The sequence below is a fragment of the Cryptomeria japonica genome, unplaced genomic scaffold (assembly GCF_030272615.1).
Source record: "Cryptomeria japonica unplaced genomic scaffold, Sugi_1.0 HiC_scaffold_208, whole genome shotgun sequence".
Taxonomy (NCBI): Eukaryota; Viridiplantae; Streptophyta; class Pinopsida; order Cupressales; family Cupressaceae; genus Cryptomeria; species Cryptomeria japonica.
The window spans coordinates 95713-110000 of record NW_026729030.1 but is presented as its reverse complement, the minus strand read 5'-3'; the positions used below and the strand labels follow the sequence as shown (position 1 = coordinate 110000).

The 14288-nt window shown below is 58.5% G+C and overlaps 1 non-coding gene across 1 annotated transcript; it reads left to right on the top strand.

Annotated features, from left to right (window-relative positions):
- The first annotated feature begins 13296 nt into the window (after positions 1-13296).
- LOC131868507 (5S ribosomal RNA) lies at positions 13297-13415 on the top strand. Its single transcript, XR_009366958.1, has one exon. It is a non-coding gene; the product is annotated as a 5S ribosomal RNA (ribosomal RNA).
- The last annotated feature ends 873 nt before the right edge of the window (positions 13416-14288 follow it).

The window sequence follows — 14288 nt, the reverse complement described above, 5'->3', positions numbered from 1 at the left end:
CTACGCACTTTTGGTGGTGCACCCCGCACGAACAATCCCGCCTCGACCAGCCTGAACAATTCCCCTCTCGAAGGAAGGCCTCGGCCTTAATCGTCCACGACAAACAGCTCGACGAGGCATGAAGCACCCACGGGAGCCGGAGCATGACGATGCAGAGTCTCGGTTCACAGGAGCCTGGGAAGAACATCCCGTACGGAACCCTTTACCCGAAAACATCCGAACCGCACATGCTCGCGACAGTCCTGCCGTTAGAGAATGCACCGTGCACGCGACCGAGTAAGGCCACTCAGAGACATCCATTTCCCAGGTATATGCCCCCTACGCACTTTTGGTGGCGCAACTCGCACGAACAGTCCCACCTCGACCCCGTAAACAAGCTTTTTTGCCTCGAAGAGTTCGTCGGAGACGAAGAAGCAACCTTCAGTGCAAACGTAGCACTCTTTTGTGCAACCGCCCAAACAACGCCCCCTCTACCCTCTGTCGAAACACTCGGCATTGCTGCTCCCTAAGGTGAGCTTCTCCTCATAGGCAATTCCGCTCTTATCCGGTCACGTTTGTGTGCCCGAATTTCGCAAGGCAACCTCCATGGGACATGGAAAAGACTCGAGAAGAGAGCTCGCTCACGGGAGAGAGAAGCCAAGGAGACCACGAGAGTGCTGAGAGTGGGACAGCGCTGAATAGGCGGGAGAAGCCTGCGCGTATAAACGGAGATATATATCCAATTGCAACGAAGGAACGTGCCAAAGATCGAGAACAATGGCAGAAATGCTAGTAACGTGCACTTCGGGACCAACGCATCACCGGAAGACAACCGCCAAACATCGAAAGAGTCGCGATGCTCCGCAACCTACGTGCAAAGCGGTCGCACACCGGGTAAGGGAGTGAGAGCCCCAAACATAGCTGGGCGAGGCGCTCACTCCGCTCTTTAATATCTCGTTAATACCGCCAAGGAAATGGCACAAGCACACACACACAAGCATCCTCGGAAGAGGACAGTTCGAGTGACAGGTCAAATCCAAGAGTTCCGAAGACTACCTCCAGGAACAATCGGGAACAAGACCGATTACAAGTCGTCGAGTCTGTTACTGGGCGAACACGAGATGCGCACAGGAAATCGATCAGCCCTCACAATGGCCCAAGGCCAGAGATCGGACTGCTACGATTTACCCCAACAATCATCGTGCCACTCTTCGCAGAGAGGTGATAGACGCCAACGAGCCCGCGCATAGAAATCGAGGTGTAAAAAGGGCGTTGAAGGCAGGAAGCCTGGACGAAAGAGGCTACGAGGTCACCTCGAAGCGGTCTAAGAATCGGGCGCACTTGGGGCGACTACCAGTGCCAACCCCTTATCCCGCGGTGCGTCCGACACACAGAAATTTCCAAGGCGGCCAAGGAGCCTCCCCGCATAGCAATCGGGGTGTGAGGTTACGGATGCAGCATTGATAGCAATCGAGGTGTGAGGCGAAGGATGCAGAAGTGAGAGCCGAGGGATGTAGCAGAGATAGCAATCGGGGTGTGTGATGCAGAAGAGATAGCAATCGAGGTGTGCGGTGGGAAGGGCCCAGCAGCCAGAATGCATGAAGCGACGGATGAAGCAGTGATGACAACCGGGCTGTGAGGAGAGGAGGGATGCAGCCAAGAAAGCAATCAGGGCTCGAGGCAAGGGATGCATCAAGGATAGCAATCATGTTGTGAGGCGAGATTCCAAAGGCTAAACGTGAGAGGCTGCAGGGTCGACTCAGAGAGGTCTATGCATGTGAGAGGCTGAAAGCAAGGTCGACTCGGAGCGGTCTATGCATCGGGCGCGCTTGGGGCGACTACCAGTGCCAACCCCTTATCCCGCGACGCGTCCGACAAAGAGAACGTTCCAAGGCGGCAGAGGAGGTTACCAGCCGAAGGATGCAGTAGCAATAACAGGTATAGTTCCGCGGCGGCCGAGAAGACTCACTGCATAGGAATCGGGATGCGAGGCGAGGGATGCGGCGGGAAGGCCCCGACGGCTAAACGGAAGAGGCTGCAGGGCCGCCTCGGAATGGTCCAAGCATCGGATGCGATTGGGACGACTACCAGTGCCAACCCCTTATCCCGCGATGCGTCCGATACACAGATAGTTCCAAGGCGGCCGAGGAGCCTCACCGCATATCAATCGGGGTGCGAGGCGAGGGATGGGGCGGGAAGGCCCCAACGGCTAGACGGAAGAGGCTTCAGGGCCACCTCGGAATGGTCCAAGCATCGGACGCGCTTGGGGCGACTGCCAGTGCCAACCCCTTATCCCGCGATGCGTCCGATACACAGATGGTTCCAAGGCGGCCGAGGAGCCTCACCGCATAGCAATCGGGGGTGCGAGGCGAGGGATGGGGCGGGAAGGCCCCAACGGCTAGACGGAAGAGGCTTCAGGGCCGCCTAGGAATGGTCCAAGCATCGGACACGCTTGGGGCGACTACCAGTGACAGCCCCCTATCCCGCGATGCGTCCGATACGAAGATGGTTCCAAGGCGGCCGAGGAGCCTCACCGCATAGCAATCGGGGTGCGAGGTGGGGGATGCGGCGAGATGGCCCCAACGGCTAGACGGAAGAGGCCACAGGGCCGCGTCGGAATAGTCCAAGCATCGGACGCGCTTGGGGCGACTACCAGTGACAACCCCTTATCCCGCGATGCGTCCGATACGAAGATAGTTCCAAGGCGGCCGAGGAGCCTCACCGCATAGCAATCGGGGTGCGAGGTGGGGGATGCGGCGAGATGGCCCCAACGGCTAGACGGAAGAGGCTGCAGGGCCGCCTCGGAATAGTCCAAGCATCGGACGCGCTTGGGGCCACTACCAGTGACAACCCCTTATCCCGCGATGCGTCCGATACGAAGATAGTTCCAAGGCGGCCGAAGAGCCTCACCGCATAGCAATCGGGGTGCGAGGTGGGGGATGCGGCGAGATGGCCCCAACGGCTAGACGGAAGAGGCCACAGGGCCGCCTCGGAATAGTCCAAGCATCGGACGCGCTTGGGGCGACTACCAGTGACAACCCCTTATCCCGCGATGCGTCCGATACGAAGATAGTTCCCAGGCGGCCGAGGAGCCTCACCGCATAGCAATCGGGGTGCGAGGCGAGGGATGCGGCGAGATGGCCCCAAAGGCTAGACGGAAGAGGCTGCAGGGCTGCCTCGGAATAGTCCAAGCATCGGACGCGCTTGGGGCGACTACCACTGCCAACCCCTTATCCCGCGATGCGTCCGATACACAGATAGTTCCGAGGCGGCCGAGGAGGTGGGGGATGCAGCGAGATGGCCCCAACGGCTAGACGGAAGAGGCTGCAGGGCCGCCTCGGAATAGTCCAAGCATCGGACGCGCTTGGGGCGACTACCAGTGACAACCCCTTATCCCGCGATGCGTCCGATACACAGATAGTTCCGAGGCGGCCAAGGAGCCTCACCGCATAGCAATCGTGGTGCGAGGTGGGGGATGCGGCGAGATGGCCCCAACGGCTAGACGGAAGAGGCTGCAGGGCCGCCTCGGAATGGTCCAAGCATCGGATGCGCTTGGGGCGACTACCACTGCCAACCCCTTATCCCGCGATGCGTCCGATACACAGATAGTTCCAAGGCGGCCGAGGAGCCTCACAGCATAGCAATCAGGGTGCGAGGCGAGGGATGCGGCGAGAAAGCCCCAACGGCTAGAGGGAAGAGGCTTCAGGTCCGCCTCGGAATGGTCCAAGCATCGGACGCGCTTGGGGCGACTACCAGTGACAACCCCTTATCCCGCGACGCGTCCGATACACAGATAGTTCCAAGGCGGCCGAGGAGCCTCACCGCATAGCAATCGGGGTGCGAGGCGAGGGATGCGGCGAGAAGGACCCAACGGCTACACGGAAGAGGCTTCGGGGCCGCCTCGGAATGGTCCAAGCATCGGACGCGCTTGGGGCGACTACCAGTGACAACCCCTTATCCCGCGACGCGTCCGATACACAGATAGTTCCAAGGCGGCCGAGGAGCCTCACCGCATAGCAATCGGGGTGCGAGGCGAGGGATGCGGCGAGAACGACCCAACGGCTACACGGAAGAGGCTTCGGGGCCGCCTCGGAATGGTCCAAGCATCGGACGCGCTTGGGGCGACTACCAGTGACAACCCCTTATCCCGCGACGCGTCCGATACACAGATAGTTCCAAGGCGGCCGAGGAGCCTCACCGCATAGCAATCGGGGTGCGAGGCGAGGGATGCGGCGAGAAGGACCCAACGGCTAGACGGAAGAGGCTTCGGGTCCGCCTCGGAATGGTCCAAGCATCGGACGCGCTTGGGGCGACTACCAGTGACAACCCCTTATCCCGCGACGCGTCCGATACACAGATAGTTCCAAGGCGGCCGAGGAGCCTCACCGCATAGCAATCGGGGTGCGAGGCGAGGGATGCGGCGAGAAGGACCCAACGGCTAGACGGAAGAGGCTTCGGGTCCGCCTCGGAATGGTCCAAGCATCGGACGCGCTTGGGGCGACTACCAGTGACAACCCCTTATCCCGCGACGCGTCCGATACACAGATAGTTCCAAGGCGGCCGAGGAGCCTCACCGCATAGCAATCGGGGTGCGAGGCGAGGGATGCGGCGAGAAGGACCCAACGGCTAGACGGAAGAGGCTTCGGGTCCGCCTCGGAATGGTCCAAGCATCGGACGCGCTTGGGGCGACTACCAGTGACAACCCCTTATCCCGCGACGCGTCCGATACACAGATAGTTCCGAGGCGGCCGAGGAGCCTCACCGCATAGCAATCAGGGTGCGAGGCGAAGGATGCGGCGAGAAGGACCCAACGGCTAGACGGAAGAGGCTTCGGGTCCGCCTCGGAATGGTCCAAGCATCGGACGCGCTTGGGGCGACTACCAGTGACAACCCCTTATCCCGCGACGCGTCCGATACACAGATAGTTCCAAGGCGGCCGAGGAGCCTCACCGCATAGCAATCGGGGTGCGAGGCGAGGGATGCGGCGAGAAGGACCCAACGGCTAGACGGAAGAGGCTTCAGGGCCGCCTCGGAATGGTCCAAGCATCGAACGCGCTTGGGGCGACTACCAGTGACAACCCCTTATCCCGCGACGCGTCCGATACACAGATAGTTCCGAGGCGGCCGAGGAGCCTCACCGCATAGCAATCGGGGTGCGAGGCGAGGGATGCGGCGAGAAGGACCCAACGGCTAGACGGAAGAGGCTTCAGGGCCGCCTCGGAATGGTCCAAGCATCGGACGCGCTTGGGGCGACTACCAGTGACAACCCCTTATCCCGCGACGCGTCCGATACACAGATAGTTCCGAGGCGGCCGAGGAGCCTCACCGCATAGCAATCGGGGTGCGAGGCGAGGGATGCGGCGAGAAGGACCCAACGGCTAGACGGAAGAGGCTTCAGGGCCGCCTCGGAATGGTCCAAGCATCGGACGCGCTTGGGGCGACTACCAATGACAACCCCTTATCCCGCGACGCGTCCGATACACAGATAGTTCCGAGGCGGCCGAGGAGCCTCACCGCATAGCAATCGGGGTGCGAGGCGAGGGATGCGGCGAGAAGGACCCAACGGCTAGACGGAAGAGGCTTCAGGGCCGCCTCGGAATGGTCCAAGCATCGGACGCGCTTGGGGCGACTACCAGTGACAACCCCTTATCCCGCGACGCGTCCGATACACAGATAGTTCCGAGGCGGCCGAGGAGCCTCACCGCATAGCAATCGGGGTGCAAGGCGAGGGATGCGGCGAGAAGGACCCAACGGCTAGACGGAAGAGGCTTCAGGGCCGCCTCGGAATGGTCCAAGCATCGGACGCGCTTGGGGCGACTACCAGTGACAACCCCTTATCCCGCGACGCGTCCGATACACAGATAGTTCCGAGGCGGCCGAGGAGCCTCACCGCATAGCAATCGGGGTGCGAGGCGAGGGATGCGGCGAGAAGGACCCAACGGCTAGACGGAAGAGGCTTCAGGGCCGCCTCGGAATGGTCCAAGCATCGGACGCGCTTGGGGCGACTACCGTTGCCAACCCCTTATCCCGCGATGCGTCTGATACACAGATAGTTCCGAGGCGGCCGAGGAGCCTCACCGCATAGCAATCGGGTTGCGAGGCAGATTATTGGGAAGGGAACCCCCTGGGATGCGGCTCAAGCAGTGCCCAAAGGGACTGGAATGCGGAATCACATCGAGAGACCCAAATGCTATACGAGGGCTCAAATCGAATTATCGATTTGGCCACGACATGGACGCATCGGAACGACTACCTTTGCCGAACCACTCGCAATTGCATCCATACCGAAACCAATAGACATTTCCGTTAGAGCCCTCGCATAGCATTCGGGAATCTCGCATGCCCCTCTAAATCGACCAATGCTGGCGCTCAATGAAAATCCGAGCGCTACCACCGTTCGAGCGCCAGCATTGGTCGAGTTAGAGGGGCACGGGGGAGAATGCTCCAGTCAACACCTCCCCTATATAAGTTATTTGTCCGATTCTCGCACAACCGTAGTCTGCCTCGTCGAATCAAACAACGGTCCCAGATTCCGACTTCCGTTCCGTAGAGACCCAAAAGCTAGATGGAGGCTCGCAAGAAAGAGAGTCGGCGCATAGCAATCGGGTTTCTCGAACGTTTAGGGACCGAGCTCACTTGCGGATAGGGCAAAATCCGCCAAGCAACCCAAAAGCTAGACGGGGGCTCGAATCGAATCGCCTAGGCGGCCACAACAACGACGTGTTGGATCGACTACCAGTGCCAAACCATTCAGCAAGACTAGTCTGTGTCGAGGCCGGATAGAGATTCTCAGAGAGCGCCCGCATAGCATTTAGGAGACCTGCCGCGTCCCTCACACTCGACAAATGGTGGTGCACGTTTATAAATCCGAGCGATCCCAACCCTTTCAAGCACCAACATCGGTCGAGATAGAGGGGCACGGAGGGGGCTGCGTGAGACAACACAGTCCCCTATATAAGTTATTTGTCCGATTCTCACACATCCGAAGAATGGTCATCAAATCGGACAACAGCCCAAACTTCCGACTTCCGTCCCAGAAAGCCCAAGAGCTATCTAAAACGTTCATGGCCGGAACTCGATCGCGGCTATACCAGTCCGCCAAGCAACCCAAAAGCTAGACTGGAGCTCTAGTCGAATCACCTCTGTGGCCATTGCAAGGACGTGTTGGAGCGACTACCATTGCCGAACCATTCCGCAGGTCGAGTCCATACCAAGGCCGCATAGAGATTCACGATGAGCTCCTGCATAGCAATCAGGAGACTTGCCGTGTCCATCACAATCGATAAATCCTGGTGCAAGATTTTTGCATCCGAGCGCTCCAACCAGTCGAGCACCAGCATCAATCGACATAAACGGGCACGGGGGGAGGATGCTCGAGAACACTACCTCCCCTATATAAGTTATTTGTCCGATTCTCAAGCAGCCGAAGTCTGGTCATCGAATCGGGTCAAAGACCACAACTTCCGACTTTACCCACAATGCAAGTCATCGAATCGAACATCGGCCCCCGAGTCGGACTCCATGCGTATGTCAGGTCATCGGACCCAAATTCCGCCTTCCTGCGCATGGCGGGCCATCAATATCAACTCGGTCATCGGACCCAAACTCCGCCTTTTTGCGTATGGCACGCCTTCAAATCGGTCATCGGACCCAAATTCCGCCTTCCTGTGCATGGCGGGCCATCAACATCAACTCGGTCATCGGACCCAAATTCCGCCTTTCTGCGCATGGCACGCCATCAACTCGGTCATCGGACCCAAATTCCGCCTTCCTGCGCATGGCAGGTCATCGGACACAAATTCAGACCTCGCCAATATGCCTACGTATCGAATCGGTCATCGGACCCAACTTCCGACTTCATCCATACTGTAGGGTCTTTGAGGTTGGCGCGGTGCGCTCAACCCAGGGAGTCGACCCATCGAAGCATACACCTCCCCTATATAAGCTATTTGTCCGATTCCCACACCTGTGTAGTTTGCACCTCTGACCAGGACATCGACCCCAACTTCCGAACTCGACTGCAACGACGGCACCAGCGCCTTGGTGCGCACCTTGCGACGCACAGTCCCAACATTCGCCTTCCTGCACATGGCAGGTCATCGGACCCAAATTCCGACCTCGCGAGTATGCCTACATATCGAATCGGTCATCGGACCCAACTTCCGACTTCATCCATACCGTAGGGTCTTTGAGGTTGGCGCGGTGCGCTCAACCCGGGGAGTCGACCCAACGAAGCATACACCTCCCCTATATAAGCTATTTGTCCGATTCCCACACCTGTGTAGTTTGCACCTCCGATCAAGACATCGACCCCAACTTCCGAACTCGCCTCCAACGACCGAACCAGCGCCTTGGTGCGCACCTTGCAACGCACAGTGCCAACATTCGCCTTCCTGCACGTGGCAGGTCATCGGACCCAAATTCCGACCTCGCGAGTATGCCTACATATCGAATCGGTCATCGGACCCAACTTCCGACTTCATCCATACCGTAGGGTCTTTGAGGTTGGCGCGGTGCGCTCAACCCGGGGAGTCGACCCAACGAAGCATACACCTCCCCTATATAAGCTATTTGTCCGATTCCCACACCTGTGTAGCTTGCACCTCCGATCAGGACATCGACCCCAACTTCCGAACTCGACTAAAAAGACCGCACCAGCGCCTTGGTGTGCACCTTGCAACGCACAGTGTCAACATTCGCCTTCCTGCACATGGCAGGTCATCGGACCCAAATTCCGACCTCATGAGCATACCTACTAATCGAATCGGTCATCGGACCCAACTTCCGACTTCATCCATACCGTAGGGTCTTTGAGGTTGGCGCGGTGCGCTCAACCTGGGGAGTCGACCCATCGAAGCATACACCTCCCCTATATAAGCTATTTGTCCGATTCCGACACCTGTGTAGTTTGCACCTCCGCTCAGGACATCGACCCCAACTTCCGAACTCGCCTGCAACGACCGAACCAGCGCCTTGGTGCGCACCAAAAGTGCGCACTTTTGGAGGGCACTTTTGTGCGCTCCAAAGGTGCGCACTTTTGGAGGGCACTTTTCTGCGCTCCAAAGGTGCGCACTTTTGGAGGGCACTTTTTGGAGGGCACTTTTCTGCGCTCCAAAGGTGCGCACTTTTGGAGGGCACTTTTTGGAGGGCACTTTTCTGCGCTCCAAAGGTGCGCACTTTTGGAGGGCACTTTTTGGAGGGCACTTTTCTGCGCTCCAAAGGTGCGCACTTTTGGAGGGCACTTTTTGGAGGGCACTTTTCTGCGCTCCAAAGGTGCGCACTTTTGGAGGGCACTTTTTGGAGGGCACTTTTCTGCGCTCCAAAGGTGCGCACTTTTGGAGGGCACTTTTTGGAGGGCACTTTTCTGCGCTCCAAAGGTGCGCACTTTTGGAGGGCACTTTTTGGAGGGCACTTTTCTGCGCTCCAAAGGTGCGCACTTTTGGAGGGCACTTTTTGGAGGGCACTTTTCTGCGCTCCAAAGGTGCGCACTTTTGGAGGGCACTTTTTGGAGGGCACTTTTCTGCGCTCCAAAGGTGCGCACTTTTGGAGGGCACTTTTGTGCACTCCAAAGGTGCGCACTTTTGGAGGGCACTTTTCCTGTGCTCCAAAGGTGCACACCTAGGTGAGCACCTTCGACCACACCTTGTAGCACACCAAACTCTGACTTTCGACTTCATCCGCAATGCAGGGTCTTTGAGGTTGGCGCAATGCGCACAACCAGGGGAGTCGACCCATCAAACCCAACACCTCCCCTATATAAGCTATTTGTCTGATTCTCATACATGCGTAGCCTGCAGGAGCAATTAGGACATCGACCCCAACTTTCGGCTTCTAAACGAAAACAAGGTCTTTGAGGTTGGTGTAATGCGAACAACTAGGGGAGTCAACCCATCAAACCCAACACCTCCCCTATATAAGCTATTTGTCTGATTCTCATACATGTGTAGTCTACAGGAGCAATTAGGACATCGACCCCAACTTTTGACTTCTTAACGAAAACAAGGTCTTTGAGGTTGACGTAATGCGCACAACCAGGGGAGTCGACCCATCAAACCCAACACCTCCCCTATATAAGCTATTTGTCCGATTCTCATACATGTGTAGCCTGCAGGAGCCATTAGGACATTGACCCCAACTTTTGACTTCTTAACGAAAACAAGGTCTTTGAGGTTGGCGTAATGCGCACAACCAAGGGAGTTGACCCATCAAACCCAACACCTCCCCTATATAAGCTATTTGTCTGATTCTCATACATGTGTAGCCTGCAACAACGATTAGGACATCCACCCCAACTTCTGAATTCGTCTGCGTTGACCGCACCAAAGGTGCACGCCTTGGTGCTCACCAAAATCCGACTTCCGACTTCTTCTGCTATGCGGGGTCTTTGAGGTTGGCGCAGTGCGCACAACCAGGGGAGTCAACCCACCGAATGCAACACCTCCCCTATATAAGCTATTTGTCTGATTCTCATACATGCGTAGACTGCAGCAATGATTAGGACATCCACCCCAACTTTTGACTTCTTAAACAAGACAGGGTCTTTGAAGTTGGTGCAGTGCACACAACCAGGGGAGTCGACCCATCAAACGCAACACCTCCCCTATATAAAGCTATTTGTCCGATTCTCATACGTGTAGTCTGCAGCAGCGATTAGGACATCGACCCCAACTTCCGAATTCGTTTGCATTGACCGCACCAAAGGTGCACGCCTTGGTGTGCACCCTGGAGTGCACTTTGGTGCTCACCTCGGTGCACACTTTGGTGTGCACCTCGGTGTGCACCAAAGGTGCGCACCTTGGAGCGCACCAAAGGTGTACACTTTGGAGCGCACCACATAGGGTCTTTGAGAGGTTGGCGCAGTGCGCACACCAAGGTGGGTGTTGAGGTGCGTGCCGAGGTGGGTGGGTGCTAGGGTGCGCTCCATGGTGGGTGCCAGGGTGGGTGCGTGCTAGGGTGGATTCCAAAGAGGGTCATAGGGTGGGTGCCAAGGTGGGTTGGTGATATAGTGGGTTCAAAGGTGGGTACTAGGGTGGGTTCCAAGGTGGGTCACAAGTTGGGTGCCAGGATGCGTGGGTGTTAGGTTGGGTGCCAAGGTGGGCTCCTGCGTGGGTGGGTGCTAGGGTGGGTTTCAAGGTGGATGCGAGGGCGGGTGCCAAGGTGGGTAACAAGTTGGGTGTTAGGATGGGTGAGTGCTAGAGTGGGTGCCAAGGTGGGTGGGTGCTAAGGTGGATGCCAAGGTGGTTCACAGGGTGGGTGGGTTCTAGGGTGAGTTCCAAGGTGGGTCACAGGTTCAGTGCTAGGGTGGGTGTCAAGGCGGGTGTCGAGGTGCCTGGGTGCTAGGGTGTGGATGCCAATGTGGGTCATAGGGTGGGTACTAGGGTGGGCTGCAATGTGGGTGCCAAGGTGGGTAACATGCTCGGTGGGTTCTAAATTGGGTGCCAGGGTGGGTGTGCACCCACCTTGCCCGAGGTGGGTGCCAAGGTGCCAGTGTGGGTGGGTGCTAAGGTGGATGCCAAGGTGGGTGAGAAGGTGGGTGATAGGTTGAGTGGTAGGATGGGTGGGTGCCAAGATGGGTCACAGGGTGGGTGCAAGGGTGGGTAGGTGCTAGGGTTGGTGTCAGGGTGGGTGGGTGCTAGGTTGGGTTCCAAGGTGGGTGCGAGGGTGAGTGTCAAGGTGGGTCACAGGTTAGGTGCTAGGATGGGTGAGTGCTAGGGTGCAAAGGTGCCAGGGTGGGTGCTAGGATGGGTCGATGCTAGGGTGAGTGGCAAGGTGGGTCCACAAGTGTCAAGGTGGGTGCCGAGGTGGGTGCCAAGTCGGCGACTGCTATGGTGGATGCCAAGGTGGGTCACGGGGTGGGTGCCAAGTTGCTAGGTTGGGTTCCAAGGTGGGTGCCAACGTGGGTGCTAGGGTGCGTGGGTTAAAGGGTGTGTCACAACGTGGGTGCCAGGATGGGTGCGCACCCACACTGGCCAAGACGGGTGCGGGTGCAAGGTTGGGTTCCAAGCCCGGTCACAGGCTGGGTGCTAGGATGGGTGGGTGCCAAGGTGGGCACCAGGGTGGGTGCACCCACCCTGGCCAAGGTGGGTCACGGGGTGGGTCCTAGGGTGGGTAACGGGGTGGGTACTAAGGTGCGTGCCAAGGTGGGTCATAGGGTGGGTGCCAAGGTGGGCACCAGGGTGGGTGTGCACCAACCCTAGCCAGGGTAGGTCACGGGGTGGTTGTCGGGGTGGGCGTCAAGGAGCCAAGGTGGGTGGCAAGTAGCCAAGTTGCGTGCCAAGGTGGGTGTCGGGGTGGGTGCCAAGGATCCAAGGTGGGTGCCAAGGAACCAAGGTGGGTGTCTGGGTGGGTGCCGAGGTGGGAGCCAGGGTGGGTCCCAAGGTGAGTGCAAAGGTGGGTGCCAGGGTCAAGGTGAGTGCCAATGTGGGTTCCAAGGTGCCAGGGTCAGGGTGAGTGCCAATGTGGGTTCAAAGGTGCTAAGTTGGGTGCGAGGTTGGGTGCGAGGGTGGGTGGGTGCCAAGGTGTGCTAGGTGGAAGCCCGGGTGGGTCGGCATCCCATGGGTGTCGAGTTGGGTGCCTGATGGGTGCTTCTTGTCAAGTTTTAGTCGTCGGGACTCATTTCGAGCCTTAGAGGTCGTTTCTTGTCCGGTTGCCCTGTCTTCGACCTGGGAACCCAATTTTGGTCCTCGGGTCCCATTTTTTTTTGTCTCGCATCCCACTTTTGGCCTGTGGCCTTTTCGGGGTCGATTCTCGTTTTGGGCATCAGAGCATGTTTCTTCTCCTAAAACCCAATATTTGTTTATTAAGTCTCAGAACACATTTTTGTTCTCGTGGACCCATCATGGGTCTTGGAACGCATTTGTGGTCCTTGGGTCCCATTTTGCATCCCGAAACTTGTGTTTTGGTGCTTGATCCCTATTTTGGGTGCCCACCTTGCACCAAGTGCGCACCCGGGGCAAACCGAGCGCCTTGGTGCACCGGGGCAAGATCGAGCGTGCACCCGAGGCGCCCCGAACATGCACCAAGGTGCACTCGGCCCACATGTGAGCGCAGGTCGTTGCGCCCGAGGTGGTGTGTGGGCACCGCGTTGCAGACGGGACACTGCACGCACACGACGCCCCCTCCAGGTGCACGCACGTAGGCCGGGCCGGGTGCACACCCGACGCCCTAGCAAGGTGCGCGCACCCGGGCAGGGCTCACACTTGGCGAACGGGGCGCACTTCGCGAGGGAGGGTGTGCACCTCGACGGGGGTGGGTGGCCGGGGTGGATTCGCACGTGGGTCGCGGTTTGCTAAGTACACACTGCGACAAGCTCATAACGGGTGCGATCATACCAACATTAGTGCACCGGATCCCATCAGAACTCCGCAGTTAAGCGCGCTTGGGCCGGAGTAGTACTGGGATGGGTGACCTCCCGGGAAGTCCCGGTGTTGCACCCTTTTTTAGTTTTTCGCCGGGCGTCGCAATGCTATTTGAATAAACCTTTTGCCCGTTTGCGTTCTCGTCGGGGCCGGGCCGGGCCGGGGTGCGCTGCCCGCACTACCGCGCGCGCGGGGGCGACACCGAGCGCGCACCCGAGGCGCCCCGAGCACACAGGCCACGGTGCAACCCGGGCGTTGTGCGCGCACCCCGGTGCGCCCGAGGTGCTGCGCGCGCACCCAGGTGAAATCGGTGTGCACCTCGGCCAGTGCGCGCTCGGTCGAGTCGCGCACGTTGGCCAAGGTGCACGGTGATGTTTCTTACTCTAAGGTTCCGCACCAGACGCCCGGGACAGGTGAGCGAAGCTGGGCGGGGCCGGGTGCGCGGCCGGGGCAGGTGCACGCAGCTGGAGAGAGCTTTGGAGCACACTTCGGAGCGCACCAATGATGCGCTCCATTCAAAAGTTTCCTGAAAAGGCAAAAAAAGTTGAGATTATAGAATTTCCCACTTGAGAGATTGTAAAAAAAAAAAATTTAAAATGAAGGAAACGCGGGTGCCAAGGTGTGCGCAGCCCAGCCAAGGTGTGCGCACCAAGGCGCCCACCCTGGCGAAGGTGCACGCAAGGTGCGCACCCGAGGCAAACCGGACAATTAACCCAACTTTCGACTTCGCGCGCACCTTGGAGCGCACTTCGGAGCGCTCCTTGGTGCGCACCAATCTTGGGCACCTCGGAGTGCACCATGGCGCCCACCAAGGTGCGCACCCGGGGCAAACCGAGCTCCGACTTCGTGCGCACCTTGGAGCGCACGAAAGGTGCGCACCATGGCGCCCACCAAGGTGCGCAGCCCAGCCAAGCCGTGCGCATCAAGGTGCGCACCCTGGCGAAGGTGCGC